We start from the raw sequence: 22469 nt of genomic DNA, 5'->3' as shown, positions 1-22469 counted from the left end.
TTCTAATGTTTCTTGTATACCTAAAAGGGACTCCAGTTGTTCTGTGTTGAAATGTTATAGTTAAAATTCTGTCTCTTGAACTGTAGATCACCTTCTCATTGATTCTTTACCTCAAAGAAGTATACAAAGACTGCAGTTTCTCATACCTGTTTCTTAATTAATTGTAAATGGGGAATTGATCTTTTATGTCACTGTGTTTTGAGTGGTGATTTCAATCAAGTCAATCTAGCATTTTTCCTGAATGCATCAAAGAAAGCTGATGAACTATCCAGAGGGCCTGGCCAATGCAAGGGATAGCAAATGTTAAAAGCCACAAGAACTGTATCAAGAGCTCCTTGACCTGGAAGAAGAATACACCTGCCAAACATCAATGAAAGCCATTAATGAACTGCTTATTAATTATGCAAAAGAGGTATCCTGGTTTAAAATCAGTTGAAGAGTTTTATGTTAGTTTTTATCATCAATTACATAGGCATTTTCTCAAAAAGAAAAAAAAACCCAAACAACTTATTTTAAATTAAACCAGAGCTATCTGCAGAACTGAAGCAGTTCTTTCTCTTTTGAGAAGGGAATAAATACAGTAAGCCTACCATTGACTCAGAAGAAAACCACATTCTAAATCTTGGCTCATCTTTATAATTGAAACAAAAGGAAATATTTGGTTTAAACAATTTTATGCCCTAACTACGCTACACAGGAAAACTGTGCTAGCAATTCTTTCTAGTAAGAATTGTTGCCCTGAACAGTTCTCCTAGGGTCTAAAGCTTTTACATCCAAATAGGTGAACGTTTATATGAATTTATTGGGTTATTAAACATTTTCTCTGCCTAGAGGTCTTCTTACATTTTAAAAAGTGGGACTATTAGGACAGGAATCACTGCATCCTATACATGACTGGTTATGATAAGACTTTAGAAAATCTGATATTGGTCACTAAACACTGAGCCCAAATTCCTAGTTTAGTTATCAAACTAAACATAAGATGTACTATTCAAGAAGCAGTGCAATTATTTCTTGTGTCATGAACACTAGAGAAGAAAGAAACCAATTAAATATGTGGAGTTACCCAGCTCATTCCCCTGACAATGCAAGATTATATTTCCAAGCTTCCTGTCTTGTCTAATTTTAAATGTCTCAAGCAAGGAATTTCCATCCCTTTTCTGTAAAATCTGTTATGTTAATATTCAGCTCTCATTGTCAGGAAATTTTTCCTTATAATTCTGTCTAAATGTTCCTTTGCTTAATGTCATCTGATTACTAAAGCTTTGTTCTTCCTGTACCTCCCTAAATAATTCAACTCTGTTTGGGGTTCTTCTTAAACAGTAAAGTATTATCATGTTACCCTAAGTCTTTGTTTAGGCAAACTTAGCATATGAAGTTCTTTTATCATTGTCTAATCAACAAATCACCCAGAGCTTTCCATTTTTGAATACCCCCCAATTTATCAGCATCTTTCAACTATTAAGATGTCCAGAACTGAACATTCTATTGTAGGTGCATTTGTTCCAATGACAAGTATAATACCACCTAGCTCTCACAGAATGCTTTTCATTAGCAGAGCTCAAAGAAGGTCAGTATTGGTATCTTCATTTTACAAATGGGGAAACTGAAGCACAGAGTGGTGAAATGACTTGCCTGAGGTGTCTCAGAGCAGTGGCAGCCTAGAACCAAGGTGTCTAACATCCAAGTTCAGTGCTTGATCTACAGGGCCACATCATCTCCCTCCAGAAAATGATTTTTGTCTCAATGGATTCTAGTAAACCCAGGACAAACAGCTAAAAAGGGGGGGGGGAGTAATTAGTCCCAGGTGGTTAAAAGGCCTCTCCCAATCCACTGAGGCGGGAAAACCAGGGGAAATAAGGTACAGCTGGAACAGGGGTTACTAGGGAACTAATTAGATTCAGCTGGCTCCAACTGCTTGTGACCTTTTTAAATCCTTCCCTGGAGGGAAGTGTGGGGTGAGAGTAGCTGTCAGTAGGCTGGGTGCAGCAAGACCATGAACCCTCTCCAGGAGGGAAGGAAAACAAGCACAAGGGATGGACTGGGGAAAGGAATAGCCAGACCCTGTGCTACTATTAAGGATTTGCCTTGCCCAAACCTGCATCTCCAAGGCTAAAAAGGACTGGGCCTGCTGAGGAGAGGAAGGTACTTTGCCACAAGATGATGACTTGTTATACAATATGTAAGCAACAACAAAAAAATCTCACTGTATATTTTTAACATACCACCTTATGTGCACCGCTTAGATGGCAGTAACTTAAATAACATCTGGTGCAGATCTTTTCCAAAATTCTTGCTTTACAAGTACTCTCTCCCTCTTCCATGCCCCATCATCAGTGCTCTGTGTTTTTTATCTGATATTTCTCCAGACTGAATCCCATTTGGTGTTTTCCTGGCCACAGTATTTTTGTTTATACTATTGTTTGATCCTCACTAGTGTGCACAGTACTTTCTAGTTGAGTACTATCCACAAGGGATGAAATCTTGTTCCCATTGAAGTCAGTGGCAATACTCTCATTGAGATCAACAGAGCCAGGATTTCACCCTAGATGTTTACCCCTGTAACATGGCAGGTCTTCTCAGCAGTTTACAAAGGATCTACTGCCATGCCCATAGCCTCCTTCAAGCAGTCTTATTGTCCAAATCTAAAAACAAATACAAACAGCTCCTTGGCTCACCCTGGGCCACAAACTCCAGGGGATGTTTCCCCTTTTACCTTTCAAGCTCTCATAGCCTCCCTACCCAGGGGACTCTGGCAGTCCTACTTCCTAACTCTGACTCACTGGTCTCCTCCCTTCACTAGCCCCAGGGGCCCTCTTTTAAAGCCTATTCTGGATCAGCTGATGCAGACAGGTGCACTGGCCCTGCTCCTCCTTAAAGGGCCAGTGTTACCCTATGACAACCCTTTTTCCAGGTCATCACTGAAGATGCTAAACAACATTGAGCTTAACCTCAGTTCTTGCCCCCAAGCTACTTATTTGACACTAAAGCAAAATGTCACCAGATAACACTTTGCACTGAAGACAGTCACAGTTAAACATGTCATCTCTCTAGTCTTGGTTCCCCCTCTCCCTAAAATGGCTCTAACAACATTCTGCATGAACCCTATTTCTGCCAGCCAACCTTCTGTGCTTGATGCAAAGGAGTGAGCTATGCTAACAAAACTGTGTGCAAGAGACTGTAAAGATGTTACTGTATAGCTAAACAGAATGTTTAATTATTAAATATTAAAGTTCTTATTGTTAAATGAGTATTATAGCAAAATGAAGACTTTGATGGTTCTTCCACACAAGTGGATTAATGTTAAACATAATCCAGATCCATCAAAAATGCATGGAATCAGAGTCATAGATTCCAAGGCCAGAAGGGACCATTATAAACATCTAGTCTGACCTCCTGCATAGCGCAGGCCACAGAACTCCCCCAAAATAATTCCTGTTTGAACTAGAGCATATCTTTTAAAAAAATCCAGTCATGATTTAAAAATAGCCAGTGATCAAGAATCCACCATGACCTTTGTTAAATTGTTCCAATGGTTAGTTACCCTCACTGTTTTTACATTCAAAATTATCCTCAAAACCTGCTCTTTTGGAAGAGTCGTGTAGGGGGGAGAGAAATTTGGAACCATCTTCAAAGTTTGGCAATCAAATTAACCTAATGAACCCTGGATCATAGTTGGAGGATAAGGGAGACTTTATTGTTTCACTATCTCTAAACATTAGGGGAAAATGTCCCACAAACATCTCCCCAGTGGCTACAGCTATGACCTTGGGCAGCAAATCATTTAACCCACCCACCCTTCTTTTCCTATCTACAAGATGGAGTTAATACCTAAGGTATGTCTACATTGCTACTGTGAGGTATGATTGTAGCAAGTGTAGATATACCTGAGCTAGCTTTGATCTAACCAGATTAAAGTTAGCTCAAGTAACAATAGCAGTGAAGCTGCAGAAGTATGGGCAGCTGCATGGACTAGTCCCACCCACTGAGGAGCCTGGGTACATACTCAAGTGGTTACTGTTCATGATGCTGGGGCTTCACTATTGTTATTCAAGCTAGCTTTGGTCTAGCTAGATCAAAGCTAACTTGGGTATGTCTACAAGTGCTGCAATCTCACCTGCTGACTGCAGTGCAGACTTATCCTTAGCTACCTACAGTACCTTGCTGGAGTGTGGTGAAGATTAACTGATGTTTGTACATGGCTTTCAACATGTGTTGTGCTAAGTATTAACAATATTGAACTAGTCAGTACATCATTTCTCCAATTTTCTTCTTAAGACCCAATTCCCCTGTGGTGCCCACAGAAAACTGGCAAAGTGACAATGGACAGGTTGAGATACTGGCCTGTTATTTATAAAAGAATATTGTGGCAAAGTCCCGTCTCAGTCTCCCCAGCCTCTGCTGTTTTTAGCCCTGGTGAGACTGGCTTGGGTAATGCAGTCCCCCTTAGGACTCAGGGGAAGTCTGTTCCCTGTCTTCCCACCAGTCTTAGTTAAAGTATTTTTACCCTGCCTTGTAGGAGAGCGTCCTGCTGCTCCTCCTGGAGAGGCTTGCTGCTTCAACACTCCTGGCAGCCAGGCTCCTTCTCTCCCTGCTCTCCCCCCCCCCCCTTTCTCCCAGGAAGGGGTTTTAAAAAGGTCTCAGGCAGCTCCAAGTTGGAATCAGCTGATCCTAATTACCCTCAGGTAGCTCCCCTCAGCTGATTCTAATTTGCTACCTTGGTAACCCTTTCTCAGCTGAACCTGATTGACCTGTAGTTGCCTCTCAGTTGATAAGGAGGAGGGCCTTTTAACCCTCTGGGACTGACTCCTCCCCCCCTCTTGCAACTGTCTGTCCTGAGTTTATCACAATATCTATAGTGAATAGAAGGTATATCAATATTGTACATAGGATGTTATCCCTCTCCTTCGGGGGGGAAAAAGAACTAAATAAGTGTGCTAATTATCACCTGATCATTTTACTGGTATATTGTATCCTTCTTCCATTCCCTTCATCTATTTTTTATCTTCTTAGGGTATGTCTATACTAGGAGCTGGGGTGCGTAATTTTGAGGAGACATACCTGCACCATTAAGCTAGTGCTCTAAAAATTGTGTGTAGCCACAGTAGTGTGAGCAACAGGAGGGGCTAGTCACCCAAGTATGATCCCATCCAAGACCATAGATATGTACACGGGGAGAGGTTAGCCCCTCCTGCTGCTCACATGTCTGAAGCTACACACTGTTTTAGTGTGCTAGCGGTATGTCTCCTTCACACCCAGCCTGAAGTATAGATATACTCTTAGACTGAAAGACTGAAGGTCTTCCTATGTGTTTATACAGCAATTACTGTTCAGGGCTCCAATGCTGAATGGGGCCTTTGAGCACTACTGTAACAAAAATAAAATAATAATCTTTCCAAATAAAATCTAAATTGATTAGATATCATAGTCTGAGTTGTTTACAAGTATATATCACAGTTCATTCATTCCATGGGGGGGGGGGGGGGGGGGTCGAGGAGGAGTGTGTGGTGGATATATGGCCTGCATCTTGCAGGAGGTCAGACTAGATGATCATAATGGTCCCTTCTGATCTTGAATTCTATGATTCTATGATGAGGAGAGTTTCTTGCCATAAACGTTTTCTGGTCTGTGCATTTAGCAAAATGGCGGAGTTTTCCTTTAAGTAATCCAAGGCATTTGAGGATTACAGCATGAATTTCCTCAGTATGTCAGGACAGTTTTCTGGAGAGAAACTGGAGATGAGATTAAATCTTGTATTCCTCCTTTTACTCTGGAGGCCCAGCATGCCTAAGGCTAGTGTGACAGTATCAAAGAAAGAGATGTTAATCAATTGCAAACAGTACAGCACAAAGAATCCATGCTTTTTATATAACCCAGCGCTTGTAGCAGTTTAGTTGTGGAAACAGACAACATGCTGCAGAAAACTTGCTGCAATACCTGAATCAGAATATGTTACAAAGAAAAGAAGGGTTCTAGTAAAGTACTGTGGGGTGTGATTAGCAACAGCAAATGAAAGCAAATGAGACCAATACCAATTGATTTTTGCAGAGTTACAGGAGTTAATTCTCTGATTATGCCATACTACATTATAACATAACTAAAAGCAGTATCAATGAACAGGTACTTCTTTCTTTCTTTCTTACAGGGTTATGTGACTATTGTGGAAAAAAAAAGTCTTACGATAGGTGAACGGAATACTTGTTTCCACTTGCTATGTCAAAGTACTTCTCGTTCCACAATGGTTTCCTTAGTTAACCCATCCTTCCTTTTCGCTGCAGTATTGTATGATACATATCTAGCATAAAGGAATATTAGGGGAGCATGAAGAAGTAATTCCTGGAGTTTCAAAACAAAACCAGCAATGCCTGAAATGATCTGCACTGAATCAAGTGGAACCTCCCTCAGCTGACAAGTAATTAAAGAAGTACATCAGGTGCTAATTAATTCCATCAAGAAAAATAAGGTGGGATGGAAAAAATACTACATTCTCAGAGTTCAAGGTTGCATAAAAGAAGGCAGCAAGAAGGTGGTCTTTCTCAAAATTATGTACAATCATGACTGCACAAGTATAGGTAGAGTACAGGTATATAATATGTTCCTGAAATGTGGGGTTTACAGACAAACAAATCTGACTGAACAGTTTTTGCCTCCATATATTTTTTTAAACTATGTGATTTTCCTTGATGCTGCTACAAAAACAAAACAAAAACAAAACACAAATACATAATGAAACACCCCTAAATTAAAGATGCTGAAACCCAAAGGCAGACTCATCATTCATCTTAGCCTTCTGCAATGCAACCAGAAGCTGGATTTGAAAGTGTATAAGTAACACCTAACACCCACACTCACTCTTAGCAAACAGCAGTGCCATAAGGTCATTAAATCCTTCCAACCTTCCCAGCCCCCCATGAAATTCATTCTAATCTACTAAAGCCAGTGTAGATAAACTATAAATCCAACACATTTGAGATTGGGTATGTACTTCCCAGTCCCAAGCCCACAAAAACAGATGGGAAGTGGAGACTGGAGAGGCATCCCAGTGTAGGAATGCGTTATGGCCAGCAAAAGCAGCCAATGATAGTGGTTATGGAGGCAGATACGTAGGAATGGTGTCTTTCAGAGGAAAGCTGCCAAAATCAAGGTGGGTATTTATGGAACAAAAAACACTGCCTTTATTAATTAGAAAATTTTAATAATGGTCAAAAAGGAACATGAATGTTGAGAATTTGCATTAAAACAAACAAACAAACCCGGAAGGTCTCCAATACATTCTACCAAACAAACCTTTTTCAGCCCTTGACTCTTGACAGTATTTGTGAGGTTTTTCTAGACTCCAGATGTAAAAGCCAGATTTCACATACACACACACACACACACACACATATATATATACATATATATATCCATTAAGCATACTGTTTATATACATACAAGAACTTGTAAACCAGGCTACTGATGGCCCTCAATTGGCTGGCTGTTCATGCATCCTTAGTTTTTCTGGGTATCCAAAAATCTGTTCTAGACGGTCTAAACACACTAGCCTCACTTAGCTTCAAGGTCACTCCTTTAATACAGGAGACATCCTCAATATTCTCCTCCTAGAGCTTGCCCTTTGAATTCTAAAAATGAGCCAACTGCTGCTGTCTACCAGCCATTTTGGAATCCATCATCAGGCTTCTGTCAGTAGCAGTTCCCTTTCCTCTATATCATATGTATTTTTGTTTGTTTCCAAACCCCTCTTTTTGGCTCTTCAGTATATTGTTTTTTTCAGGGTGTCTTTTAAGCAGTAGTTTTGACCACTTTAATGTAGATTAGCATACACTGCTATAGCATGTAAAAGCTCTTATGGTTTGTGGTAACTCTTCCTAATACAGCAAAACAATTCTCTTGCAAGCTGGCTACCTGATAGCAGCTATCAAGGTAACATACATCCCAGAAAGGAAAGGCAATCACAGATTTTGTGGAAAACATGAAATTGACCATTTGCCAGGAACAGCAATGTATACATGAAAAAATACAAAATTCATACTTTCTGCTAGATTTTCACTTGCTCCAAAAATCACTTACTTAGAAATGAAGGGCCAGATTTACTTTGTGTCATTCCAGTGACACCAAGCAGTCACAGAACTGACTTAAATGACTGGGGAAGCAGGTTTATGGCCACCTTGTGTCACTGGAGTGGTGCATAGCAGCAAGAGCATTTGGATGGATCTAGCCCTACACGTGGGCAATCCGAGAAATCAGTTGAGCTGGACTGAATGAAAAGAACATCAGCATTCATTTTTGATAAATGTTTTTCAGATTTGGCAAATATTGCCATTGTGTGGCAGTCCACAGTGCAAGTGCTGAAAGATGCTTTTGATGTTATGTTGTGCTACTAAATAATACATGCAGTCGTGAAAAACCACAGAATCTGCAGCGGTACAAGCATAGTGAACTCAACTGAGCAAACATTTCCTATAGTATTAATTCCAAAATGCTAGGTTAGGCTGATTATTCTGAATTGTGTGCTTTTGAATATGCCACACACAAGTTATCCTTTGATTCTTCGAATTTTTCAATGCACAGCTCCAACAAGGGAGATAAATTCTTGGCAGCTGCTTCACATATGCTCTGTCACATTTACAAAGCATTTTTATAATGGACATTAAATACATTCATGAAATGTAACGTGAAGTCTGCCACTTTGCTCCATGAAAAGTGTGACTCTCTCCTCTGACAAAAAATACAGCCTGGCAGGTACAGTAGGCTTGACAGCTGTTCAACAACTGAAATGTGAGAAGATATGGGGAAGTGTTTGTGTGGCCCCTAGAAGAGGTGAAAAAGTGAGGACTCAGATACATTTTCATAAACTTACAGTGACACAGAATGGAATCTACAGGTGCTTAGGAAATATGACAAACCATATATCACCACAGGGGGCAGTAACCTGGCCACCAGATTCCTAAAATCCTACAGAAAGAAGCTATTACCTATCCTACTGTGTAGGTTTTCTTCTCAAAAACACAGACTTTAAATGATTCTAATAAAGGCTGAAAACCAAATCTCAGCCTTGCCTAAAACTAGTCATTCTCCTGAGGAAGACAATGTGGTATCTTCCTCCATCAGATCTTCTCTTCTTCCTCCTCAAGAGGTGACATATCCATACATTAATGTAACATTTTGATTACTATCTTCTAGATACAAACTACTCCATTTTCATCTTCATTAGTGATAAATTCTGATAAACAACAACCAGGTCTCCTGTAACATCATCTCCCTTTGTAAAGGGAATCTTAATAGCCAAATATGATTCCAGTGAAAGAATTTCCCAGCCTTGGAAGAGAATGTTTTGAACTAAAACAAAGGCTAAAGTTACTACATCTGATTTTTTCATGAATCCCTTTGAAAATGATCAAAATTTCTGTCTGGTCAGACCATCTTCCAGCTTTGAAAGGAATGAAGCACATCAGCAAAAAAACAGATGGCTGGATGGTGGATTGTCTGTGACTATGTGCTGGGCAATTTCCAATTTCAGACTGTATCTCTACTGTCTGAGCAGATCCTATCAAACACACATCATTCAGTGCTTTCTGCATCTGAGGCTGTGATTCTTGCTTGTTTGGATATATGAACTACAATCCAAGTCCAGCCTTTCATCTGTATTCTTGAAAATAAATTGCATGAATACAAATGATCTGTATTATTGAAGCAGCTTGAGATCTACCCTCCAGTTCAGGGAGACACAACAGCAGCAGTTTCCAGGATGCATGGAGTGGGAAGAAAGCAGGAGTTAGAATAGAAAGAGATGCCCCTCTTCCCCATGTCACACCTCTTCTCCCACACTAGATAAAGTAGTACACCTCTACCTCTATATAACGCTGTCCTCGGGAGCCAAAAAAAATCTTACCACATTATAGGTGAAACCGCATTATATTGAACTTGATTTGATCCGCCAGAGCGTGCAGACCCGCCCCCCTGGAGCGCTGCTTTACCGCGTTATATCTGAATTCGTGTTATATCGGGTGGCGTTATGTCGGGGTAGAGGTGTAATGTAAAAGCTGGGATTCTCCCACAGTGCATTGCATCTTGCATAAGTCATTTATGCCTGTCGAAAAACAGAAGTAAAGCCTGCCAAATCAGAAAGGTAGCACTGCACGTGCCCTGCCCCTTCCCTGCACAAGTGTAAATGCAATGTGCAAGGGAATGAAAAAGATCCACAATGTTATCTTTCTTACCAAACAAAAAAGGAAACATAAAAAGAAACAAAAAAAGCCATCCCTGCAACATCCAAAGCTAAATCTCTGCTTATGACTTGAAACAAATCTACTGTATTGGTTCATGCTAATTAAACAAGACATGATAGGCAGAGCATATCTGGCGGATTATAGCACCTCGGGTGATTTGTAAGGCATGGTGCTGAAGACTGTCTGTATTCAGCCACCCAAGAAGTACAATAATCCCCCAGAAATGAACTGCTTAAAATTACTTGTTACTGTAACAAAATGCAAATGGTAAAAAAATAAGGCTAAAAGGAGCTAGCATTCCCAAGGCTTAGAGAAGCTGTATAAGATTGAATCTGATGATCTTAACATCGTAGCAGCCAATCAAAACTGGCTGCAGTAAAATGGGAATAAAGTATTATTATTATGACGATTTATTCAATGATTGAAATTATGCAAAGTCCTACTGGTGTCCAGAATTTTAAAGCAATCATGTTTCAACAGGTTCCTAAGGCTCAGGAAGGTTTGTTTGTTTGTCTGGGCCGTTAATAACTATCTCTGGTTTCAGTTGTTTCATTGCACTTATGTGTGGGATGTAATATAAACTAAACATTGTTAAGGGAGCCTTTGGACAAAGCTACTTTGTATATGCAGTAGCCAGTGTTTCTGCTGGGCAGAGGCTGCCTCCTAGGTTATGGCTAGGACTTAATATAATAGGGTCCTGAACTTGGTTAGAGCCTCTAATACACATAATAAATGGCATTTTTTTCTTGATGAATAAGAAATGGACAAAGTTAACACTATATATTTTAAAGTGTGTGGTACCCAGTGAATTCCTCAAACCCTGTCACCAGTTAAATTGATACCAAGTAGTAGCAGCTTCAGCTTCCTTCTTCAGTGCTTTCCATGTATTGAGCTGAGATCTTGATCCTGACCAAAGAGCTGCTGCCAAGTTACCATGCCAGTTGTGATTTTTTTGGCGAGGCAGGTATCTGTGATGCCCTATTTCTCCCTTTCCATCATTACAATAACCTTCTCTCTGGCATTAAAGAAAGGATGGGTAGTCTTAAGAAAATAATAGAAAAACTCTCATCTTTTGCTCAGGAGGATGAGTGCTTGCAATTTCAGTACCTGGAATTTTGTGGTCTCATCATACTGTACAATCCAGACTTTAACCTTTGCTAACACACATGCAATCACATATATGCAAATACTATATGTAAATTGTGTGCATATACACATGCGTTGTGCACACGCCCAAACTTATCCGGAGTTTTCTTATAAAAATCTTCAATTTTGCAATTGCAAGTAATTAGTCTTACTGGGCAACATTAATTATTTATGTCATGGTCCTTGGACAGGCTGCCTTTTCTGAGACTCTTTTCTAGTCCCTGAGTGCATGCCTTCCATGTGGGAGGCCCATCCCTCCCTTTCTCTTCGGGGTGCGATTCAGCAATCCAGCCACTTACTGATAGGGTCTCAGGATTAAGCCTCCCTGGGAGTCATTCACACTACCTAGCAGGAAACAACTGGGCTGGCACCCTACCATAGTTCTCCTTCAGGAGCCTGTGGTCAGTAATAGTATGCAGTGATACAGAAGGAGTTTCTCCAAACAAGGTATGGTTTATTTTCCCCAAACGTACACATTGCTGAGAGAAGTACATTTAAGAAACAACAGACACCTATAAGTATATTGTCTTCCCTACACGTGGCATGACCCTCAAGCATTAGGTAGCCATGACCTAGCCTTAGTGTTTCCCTTTCTCTCTGGGCACCAAGTTACAGCTTGTTTGCTACTGTCCCTGGCTCACAAGTCCATCTCTTTGTGTGTCAGCCTCACTGCATGCTGACTCTGTGTCCCTCTGTCAGCTTCCAGCTGAGCTGATAACTCCTCACTGCTCTTTTCTGCCAGGGCACCTTTTTAACCCCTTAAGGTCTTTTTATCTCAGCCTTAGCCTTGGAAAGAGAAAAACATTCTTGTTTGGATGGTGCCAGCCTGGTGGGTTCTTCCCCCAATTGATGCCCCAGCCAATGTGGTCTTAATTCCTTTGAAGTGGTTACCTGAGAGGCTATCTTATCTGTGTCACATTATTTTACCCTTTCTGGATTCCTTAACACCCTCCACACTTCTGCCCTTTACAGCAGCCTTTGATTTAACTCTATACATTTGGTCAGGTAGCAATATTAAATTGACCAGGGAAATCAAGTCACACCATATTATTCCTAAGAAATAACACAGACATTGTCCCAGTTTGTCACAGCTTGCAATGACTACTCTGTAGACATACTGTCTATGTTATAAATATGTCATTGAGGGGTTAAGGTTTCTGAAGCTCTTGGATCTAAGTTCTTTGTTTTCACTAAAGATGATCAGTCTGCTTTCAAATGTCTTCAAATAGCAACATAACAAGACTGGACTGCTTAGCAACTAGGAGGATCAAAGTTCGACATGGAAAAATGAAGCGTCACTTCTTATTGTTATTTTTCTATTTTTAAAAGTGCAAGAGATTAAGGACAACAGCTGAGGATGCACTCACTGCTCATGATGTTTTATGCTGCATGCTTCATTGCCCTATAATTCACAAAAATAAGGACATTTGTTTTATACCATGTAGGACTCATCCTACAGTAACGTTCTCTTCTCAATCCATGTGTACAACCTCCCTTAACCCTATTCACTGGCATTGAGAGAGAATATACTCCTCTGACCTTTAGAAATAACATAGCTGCACAATTGCCTTGATTTATTTATTATACCATCTATTTCTGTAGTTTGAGCAGAGTAGTAGGCTGGTGGGGGCACCTGGACGATGAGGAAATGGGATGATTTGAAGTGATTTAATAACAAAACATTGTAACTAACAAGACATGTTTTACTTGCATATTGTTTGTCTCTTATTATTTGTGTTTTGACTTTTTAGATCTTCACCTACTATCATCGGTGATACCCATTTTACAGATGAAAAATCAAGTCACAGAGAGACTAAATAACTTGGCCCTGGTCACTCAGGAAGTCTATGATGGAGCAGGAAACTGAATCCAGGTTTCCCAAGTCCCAGCCTAGTATCCAGACCATTGAACCATCCTTTCTTTGGACCCTGGTCTTTTAATGATTCCTGAATAAATGAATTAATAGCAGGTCCATCCGTATAGTTCTGTATGTAATAGAAACTTCAGTTACATTTTAGTGCTGAAGAAGAAATCTATATTTTTGTTTGAAAAGCACATCTATTTTCACAATTTTAACAGAATTTAAAGCATTATTTTTTCTCCACTAACCTTTTGCTCCTCATTTTCTTTATAGAGATGTGTGCTGGCAAAGGACAGCTCTTGGGATCAAGAAAATGTGTTGAGGATGGGAAACAGCAACTCACTGAAAACAATGAACATCCCTGTGATTTCTATACAATCTGTTTTCTTCTCAAATTAGTGAGATATAATCTGTGCATGCGTGCGTTTGAGTGTATGTATACACTTATCCTGAAGGTAGTAGGGAGTCATCACCCAGCAACTTAAAGTAAGGCCTGGGAGTCAGTGAACATTTGTCGGGCACACTTAAACATTCTCTCTTTTATGTGACTCTTCCACTATCTGTGCAGGGTAATGAACAGTGCATTGGGACAGGGACTCTCTTAGTCAAAATAAGGCACTGCTCTTATAATTACGTGAATTTAATCTCTAGCTACATGTGTTAGTTACAGGTGAAGCTCAATGATTTTGGAAATTCAAACCTTTTAAGATGATCTCACAGACCCAATTCTCTCTAGCTATCCCTGCCTCTTTCCTACCTGTACTTCATGGTCCTCTCTTTACCAACAACAAAAGGTGGTACTGTGGGACATAACTGACTTTTAGAAGACCCGGAGTGAAGAAAGTGGTACACCAGAGCACAGCAAGGAGAGACCAATCGGAGTGTCTGTGGGAAGGAGTTTGGAGATTGGTGAGAGGATGGTTGGCTTTAGCCTTTACCTTATTTGTCAAGAAGCAGTTCACCCTTCCCTACCTTTTACAGTGCCTGCCCTCACTTTCACAAATATTTATGGCTTTTATCTATGTCAACTGAATGCCAACTCCCTGTTGATAAACTGATGGAGCATGATGGTTGCCTGCACTGAAGGATATCAGTTAGGGCACTTAGGCAGATTACTATTAAATGGCTACATTTTACTGTTGCATGTAGTGTAGTTGTAGCTAGGTCAGTCCCAGGATATTAGAGTTTTACTGTCATTTTGCTTGACTACTCTAGATAAGAGATTGGTTCAAATTCTACTGTTATGCTAATATAAATCTGGGGTAACTTCATTGACTGCAATATAATTATTCCATATTTACCCTGGTGTGACTAAAGGTAGAATTTGCTCCATGCACTTAAACATTTCAAGAAAGTTGGCTAGCAGTAGTGCAAAGCAGTGGTCCTTTACTTATGGGACAACTAATAGAGATTAAATGGAAGCAGTTTGCCTGTCTGCACTGAGCCCTCACTCCACCATAATTTCCCTTCACAAAGTGACACCGCCCACAACATGTTTGTTCAGGAAAGGCATGGAACTGAGCTAACAGAAACTGCATTACACTTTATGCCAGACAGTTCTCCCTCCACATGAGAGTTGAATCATCCATAAAGCAAAACTCAATGTAGCTATCTGCAAACTGGACAGGAATAATTAGCAGACTTCTGTTTGCAGTAAGATCTAGCTCTTACCCATATTGCTTTCTCTGGGGTTTAAATAGATTTTCCCCAAATTGTTATATGGTGGAGACTATATTGCAGTGCACTACAGTCTCTCTGGAAATCCTGAAAGCCCCCAAAAGAAACATTTACCTAGAAAATAATAAATTATTGGGTGCTGGGGGAATTTGAGACAGTTCAGTGGATTGAATGTTCTGAATCTACAAAAGAGCCTGACAGTAGGTTCATATTCAACCTCTGTTGTCTCTCTCTCCTCAGGTGGCCTCATCTTAAGAGCAGCATGAGGGCAATGTTCACAGTCTTCAGGGATGGGGTGTATAATATCAGTCTTCTGCACTGCATGGCAGATATTCTCAACTCAGCAAAGGTCTGTTTGCAAACATTCCCTGTTCGACACCTCTAGAGAGCCGGCCTCCCTGTTCTCAGCATCTTCAGGCAGACAAGTAGCCTGCCTGATCCCCTTACCCCTATTCAGTAGCAATGACGCAGGAAAAGTTCTCATCCTTACCACTGCTATACTGAGTCTTTCCTTAGTCAGGCTCAGACAGCCTAGATTGCCTCATACAGGCATTTGTATCCTGTTTTGGGTGGTAGACACAGGAAAGCTTATATTGGGATACCTGGGAGGAAAGAGAGAACTGAGAGTATATGGCCAATAATGTGCTACACAGAGTTATCTGAAATTAAAAGCACTTAGATATATGGTATCAGTGTCTGAAAAGGGAAGCATTTATGTGAATTCATTCAGACCCCAGCCTCTGAGTAGTTTCACTTATGAAATACACTGTTCATGCAAATTCTCCCAGATAGCCCAAAGCAGGAGAATGTTTTGTTCAACTGTCTCCACTATATCTTCTTAGCATCCAGAATAAAATTGTCCAAGGCACAAAGTAATTCAGTAAAGCTGGTCTTAATGACAATCTTTGTGGAAAGCAAGTTCAGAATTCAGTAAGTAGAGAGTGAAGTATATCAGTCTAAACTTTGTTTTAAGAGATGTGTAGGCTTAAGGAGAACAAAAAGCTATTGTTTGTGACTGGAATGTTATATGCTGAGACATAGCAAACTCTCCTTTAGATTATATACTCATGTGGAGGGTGGAGCTGCTGCATATTCGATAGTTGGTGGTGATACTTTGTGCCAAATTTGAGGCTTAACTATCAATAACCCTGTGCTCTCCTACTTACAGATGATTGTTTTCCTTCCCCCTCCTCCACCTGCTTACACAACCTGAATACCTTTAGCAATTTATGACCTTCTGGTCTGAAAAAGAACAATTCCCGAGTCTAGCACAGCTGATGAAGATACATACATAGAAACCCACACTAAACATAAAGAGTTAGAGCACTCTGAAAACTGAAAATTTGTCAAAAGACATTTCCTTTCCAACATCCTTTCCCATAGCTAAGACTTACTCTGCCTTTCATGGTACAGTAGGAGGGAACGTGATCTGTAAGTTGGCATGTGCTCCCTATACACTCTGCCCTTCCATCACATACACCTTTATCAGAATCTGAAAAGGTTTAATGGGAAATTAATTCTACCGCCTTTGGTTTCGCATGCCTCTTCCACAACTCAGGTACATTTCATTTCTTCTTTTACACACCCAGCACATAGATTTTAAAGTGGATTTAGTGCTTGTGAAAGATGCCAACTGGCAACCTGGAAACATGAATACCCAGCAAGGCTGGGCAGTATGATTCACCACACACTACTGCAACAACTTGCCTCAACCTTAAGCTGGAACTGTAGGCCCCTGGAGGAGGAGTTCCCTTTTTGATCTTATCCTCACTAGAAAACACCATGTGTTCTTACCTTGTGAGAGCTAACGTGTGGTAACTGACATGAGGTATAATCATGAAAACGAGGCAGTAGTAGCTTTAGCAGGTTGAGGTGAACTCTAAGCTTCACCTTGACCTGCTACCACATGTTAAAACTACAGCTGCCTTGTCTTCACTAGGATTTTCCTTCATGATAGCTAACACAAGATAAGGACACACTTTTTTCCTTAGTGAAGACACCCCTCTCATGTTGGTACAATTTATTGCCTTTCTGTTTAGACTGACAACAAGGCAGACAGCTGCAGGGGTGACTTTTTCAGACTTGGGCACCCCAGACCAATTCTTCTTATATCTGTAACCAAACAGATGAAAACAACTTTTGGTCACAGTTAATCTGGACTGGATATGAGCCAGCGACCGAGAGATTAAAAAAACTCCATATCTCATTCATAATCCTCTGAGCTATTCAATCCCACCTACACTTCAGTATTGAAGATATTTTCTTTCTTTTACCTTCTATTTTTTAAATGGGAATATAGGGGGGGCAAATGACTCCTGCGTTTTCTGAATGACACATTATCCTGCTAACACAGCATCCCTCACAAATATTAGTTCCACTTCCACTGTTCTATAATAAATGGTTGCAGCTGTTGCCATGGTAATTTTCATTTTTTAAAATGTGTCCAAGTGAAGACATGAATTGCAGCTGTTATCATGAGACTTTCAAAAATACATCCAGATGTGAATAGTACTCTCTTGGCATTGGCAGTATTAAGGGAACTAATGTACATTTCAGTTTCTATATATGCCATAATTGAGGATAGGCACTTGGGGATACCCTGGACTCTGGGTCTCTGTTCCAGATCCAAATATAGTAAATGAATGGAGCAGAAATTAAAAGCTTAAGGGAAAGTTTTCTAGTTATTAGAAAATCTGTTGACCCTCATACAGAAAATGTCATGCTCCTAATAATATAATATTCCAGTGGGGGTGTGCTGCAGTTCTGCAGCTCTGTTCACATACCTGTTTTGACCAGCAGCAAACATTTTGTTTTTAAAAACATATGAAAAAAATGCCCCACGCAATGTAGTAGAAATTTTCAAGTAGCAATCTTAGCTATTGCTTCTTGTCATATCACCCAGTAGCCCACAGCCCTCTAAAACCACTGCCATATGGTGAATGCTAGGCATTGCACAGTAGCAAAATGTGTATCTCGCAGTGCAGTTCATAGAAAGTATATTGTGACAGCTCCCAAACTCATGTATTAACAATAACATATAGGAAAAATGAACCATGTGCTGAAAGGGGAGTGTGGTCCATATAAGTCACTTTAAAGAAAAAAAAATAAAGGGCCAAATTCTTTATGGGGTGGCTTTAGTGCAGTCATTCTGGATTTACACCAGTGTAGGAAGGGGGAAAAGTTCTATGGTGTTTTGTTCCTAGTAGATGCTAAGTGAACATCCAAAAGGAGCAGGTATTTGCCAATGGCATGAACAAGAGAGAAGCTTAAGGCTGGATCTTCTGGTCTGCTTTAGCTGCCCTCAGCACAGGACTTGGACATGGTGAGAGGTGGCATTATATTGCTTTTGCAGCTCCCCTTCCTGATCTAGGAGTTGGCATAAGTCTGATTTGGTTTGAGGCTACTCTGAATTTTATCTGGCTCTCCACAGCCTCAGGGATTATTCCAGCAGTTGGAGAAAGTTGTATGGGCACGCCTCTTACCCAGGGATTTAGAGTCATCTGAACCCCAGGAAAACCAGCTTTCCTCCCCGTTCTGTCTGATGCTGAGCAGAGCTCAACCAGACCAGAGTAACTGGCCTTAACATTCTGCCTTGGTTATGGCATTTGCAAATACCTCCTGCTTTTGGATGACTGATCAGATTCCACTAACAGTAAAATAACACGCAGTGGAGGAATCTCCAATCAGCAGGCTAAAATGAATGTTGCTTGCATTATGCTGCTGGAACTGAGCAAAGCAAGTGGGATTAGGGCCAGGGTCTTGGTCCAGATGTCTATACCACTTGGGAACCTACCTACCAAGATAGATGTGGTTTGTAGGTCTGCGGCAGCCATTCTGCCTTTGTTCCAACCACAGAAGATAAATATTTATTGCACAAAACCCCTGATGTGATCTTCACTCCCCCACCTCCTGCACACATTTCATGTGATCAGGCACACATTCAATAGAGCCAAGCAAACATGTGTCATATCTGAAAGCCAATTAAGAAACATTTTCTCAGCTGTGGCTTGAAAACATTCGGGATAAACAAATCCTAAAATAAATACAACTCACTACAAAATAGTATTATTCACTTAATGAAAACAGCCCAGTGAAAGAAAGATTTTCAGTGAATGTACTGGAAGGAGAAGATCTCTTGCTTGGATAAGACTGCCTTGCTTGCAAGAGGCAATAAACACCACATACAGGGCCGGCTCCAGACCCCAGTGCGCTAAGCGCGTGCTTGGGGCGGCATGCCGCGGGGGGCGCTCTGCCTGTCGCCGGGAGGGCGGCAGGCGGCTCCGGTGGACCTCCTGCAGGCTCACCTGCGGAGGGTCCGCTGGTCCCGCGGCTTCGGTGGAGCATCCGCAGGCATGCCTGCGGGAAGTCCACCGGAGCCGCGGGACCAGCGGACCCTCCGCAGGCACGTCTGCAGGAGGTCCACCGGAGCCGCGGGACCGGCGACCGCCAGAGCACCTCCCGCGGCGTGCCATCGTGCTTGGGGCAGCGAAATTCCTAGAGCCGCCCCTGACCACATACACTAAACTACATAAAGCTTAGACATTCTGAACATGTAAAGAGCATTTGGAATGAATTCCTTCGAGATTAGCAGGAGGTGAAGACCATGCTATGTGTCATTTGGAAAGTAGATCTCCCTAAGTTTGCAATGAAAATCTCAAATTTAACCTATGGCCTTGATACAATGCTGCATTAATGATCTCCATACAGACAATATACATTTTTCTATGGATTTGTTAGGACTTTATTAATTTACAAGGATAAACTCAGTTAGAATTTCTAACAGATTTATTTTTAATTTATAACCTTTCCCAAAACAGGTACCACAATGACCAGTCTTAAATAAAAAATATTAATACAGTGAAAATAATTCTGAATAGCTTCATTACCCTTATAGTTACTGGCCTCAAAGTCTGATCTTACAGCCTTTTGTGTTCACATCACCCTAAGTATGTGCAAAGTAGATAGTATTGTTTAGACCATAGGCTATAAGAGTAACTGTAGCAAAGTAACGTAAATCTGCAAACATGAATCCTTGAAGGATAGTTCAGAAACATATTTAACAGTACTCTAGAGGAATAAAAGTATTGCAATAAAGGAGATACACATTGTTAAAATGGTCCACAGGGATGAGAGTTTTTCTTTATGAATGCTTTCAACTATCCATAACCCCTTTCCAATCTGCCGGAGGCAGAGAACAGAGGCCCACTGGGCTCTCTTTTTCTCCTCCCTCCTCCTCCCATTTCTGGCTGTGCTTGCTAAGGATCAGTAGAACAATGTAGAAAGGAAGCACTGTTTGATTTCTTTTAAGCAAGTATATGTATATGCTGAATGGAGATATAAAATGAAAATGCTGTATGTATAACAATGATTTCCACTTCTAGGAGATGCTGTAAGGAAGAGGTTACTAAGGGGGAAATTGTCTATAACAGTCCATTCAATGAGGAATTTGGATTTTTAAAAAAGTTTTTATCATATTTCAACATTGCTTTTTTTTAAAATTCAGATTCTATAGTTACCAACTCCCAACTGAAACTTTGGAAAATCACATTATAACCAAATATATATATTGTAACCCGTTTGGGCCAATCTCAGGTTATTTCTATTAGGAGAAATTGATGATACAATCAGAGATGACAGTAAGCCAGCATGCCCCGGTATGGCATATGGCAAGAGCCAGTGTGCTGTACCGGGGTGGATCGGCTTCCCCAGCGGCAATTTAAAGGGCCTGGGGCTCCCAGCAGCGGCTGGAGCCCCAGCCCTTAAAATAGCCACCAGAGCCCCGCTGCCACCTCCCCAGGGCTCTGGCGGCAGGGCTCCGGGGACTATTTAAAGAGTCCGGGGCTCCAGTAGTCGCTACCGTCCCGTGGCCTTTAAATTGTCCCCGGAGCCTGCCGGAGCCCTGGGGTAGCGGCGGCGAGGCTCTAGAGGCTTTTTAAAGGGTCTGGGGCTCTGGCAGCAGGGCTCTGGGGATGATTTAAAGGGCCCAGGGTGGCAGCAGCTACTGTAGCCCTGGACCCTTTAAATCGTCCCCGGAGCCTGCCGGAGCCCTGGGGTAGCGGCGGTGGGGCTCAGGCGGTGGGGCTCAGGCGGTGATTTAAAGGGCCAGGGGTTTGGCTGCCGCTATTGCCCCGGGCCCTTTAACTTGCTGCCAGAGCACCACCGCCGCTACCCCAGGGCTCCGGCAGCAGGGCTCCGGGGATGATTTAAAGGGCCTGGGGTGATAGCGGCAGCTGGAGCCCTGGGCCCTTTAAATCACCGCCTGAGCTCCCAGCTGCTGCTGCTGCTATCCCGGGGCTCTGGCAGCGGGGCTTGGGTGGCGATTTAAAGGGCTCGGGGCTCCCACTGCCACTACCCTCCAGGGCCCTTTAAATTGCCACCCAAGCCCCACTGCTGGAGCCCTGGGATAGCAGTGGTGGGGCTCCGGTGGTGATTTAAAGGGCCAGGGGCTCCCAGCTGCTGCTACTGCAGTGGAGCCCCAGGCCCTTTAAAGCTCTGCCAGAGGCCGGGACGCCCTCTGATGGTGATTTAAAGTGCCGGGGGATTTAAAGGCCACGCCTCTTCTGGTAGAGGCCACGCCTCTTCCGGTTGAGCCCCCACCCCCTCCTAAGGACTCCGGAGTACTGGTAAGTCCTTTAAGTTACTTTCACCCCTAGATACAAGTAGGCATTTCTTTGGCACAGTCCTGATTATTTACAAAGAATGTGCCCAAAGTCTTGTTTCTCTGAACACAGCAGGAAGAAACAGGAGTTTCCTCCCTCACAATTTCCAAGCCTTTCTTTTCCGATGATTCCTGTGCCCCAGGGAGCTCTCTCCCTCTGCAGGCCTGTTTTTTAAATTGTTTTCTTGCTTTCTGCTTCTTTTACATGCACAACTTGACAAGCAATCCCCTTGTCTCAGCATTAGCAACCCTCAGATGACACAGCTTAGCAAAGCCTGAGGAGGGTTATTGCCTTAGGTGGTATCTTCTATTGTCTTCAGCTTAGTAAAGAGCCTTGGTTGCTCCTTCCATTTAGCCTAAAACAAGAGTGGTTAGCACACCCATCAGCTTCACCTAGGAGTGTGATTGTCTAGAGATCAAAGACTTGCTTGATGGAAGCCATTAAAACCTTCCAGCATAGCAAAATTAAAAAGAATGTTAAGTTTGCAAATTCATATACTCAAAAGTTAAGAAATGCCAGAATTAAGGTTGGCCATGAAATCTTATTTTGACCCTTTGTGTGCATTATCTGTCTTTAATTAAATGATGACATACTATTTTTTCCACAGGACCCCTGCTTGACTCAGTGCATATGCATATAATAATATAAAATCCATAATTGTTCTAAAGGCAGTAACATGATGTGCCGTGTGTGTGTGTGTGTGTGTGTGTGTGTGTGTATGTCTTTTATAGCAGCACAGGTAGAAATACCTATAGTTAATGTTACACAGCATTTTCCATTATAAGATGCTATTTTCAGTTGCTTTTAACTTTGCCAAACTGTAGCTCCTTTGGCTAAAATTTCCCATGCTGGGTCTGCCTTGTGCTCAAATGTTTTGGGAAATTTCAGCAAAAACAA

At 41.6% G+C, this 22469-nt stretch overlaps 1 protein-coding gene and 1 long non-coding RNA gene across 3 annotated transcripts in view; one reads left to right on the top strand and one right to left on the bottom strand.

Annotated features, from left to right (window-relative positions):
* SLC9A9 (solute carrier family 9 member A9) overlaps positions 1-22469 on the bottom strand; it is a 342765-nt gene that overhangs the window by 183413 nt on the left and 136883 nt on the right. The window lies entirely within an intron of this gene.
* On the top strand, positions 1970-14405 carry LOC120371924. The gene is made up of 3 exons (XR_005584654.1): positions 1970-2182; positions 13127-13344; positions 13510-14405. It is a non-coding gene; the product is annotated as an uncharacterized LOC120371924 (long non-coding RNA).

Source organism: Mauremys reevesii, linkage group 9 (genome assembly GCF_016161935.1).
Source record: "Mauremys reevesii isolate NIE-2019 linkage group 9, ASM1616193v1, whole genome shotgun sequence".
Taxonomy (NCBI): Eukaryota; Metazoa; Chordata; order Testudines; family Geoemydidae; genus Mauremys; species Mauremys reevesii.
Note: the sequence above shows the minus strand (reverse complement) of the source record. Positions and strands in the feature narration are given on the sequence as shown.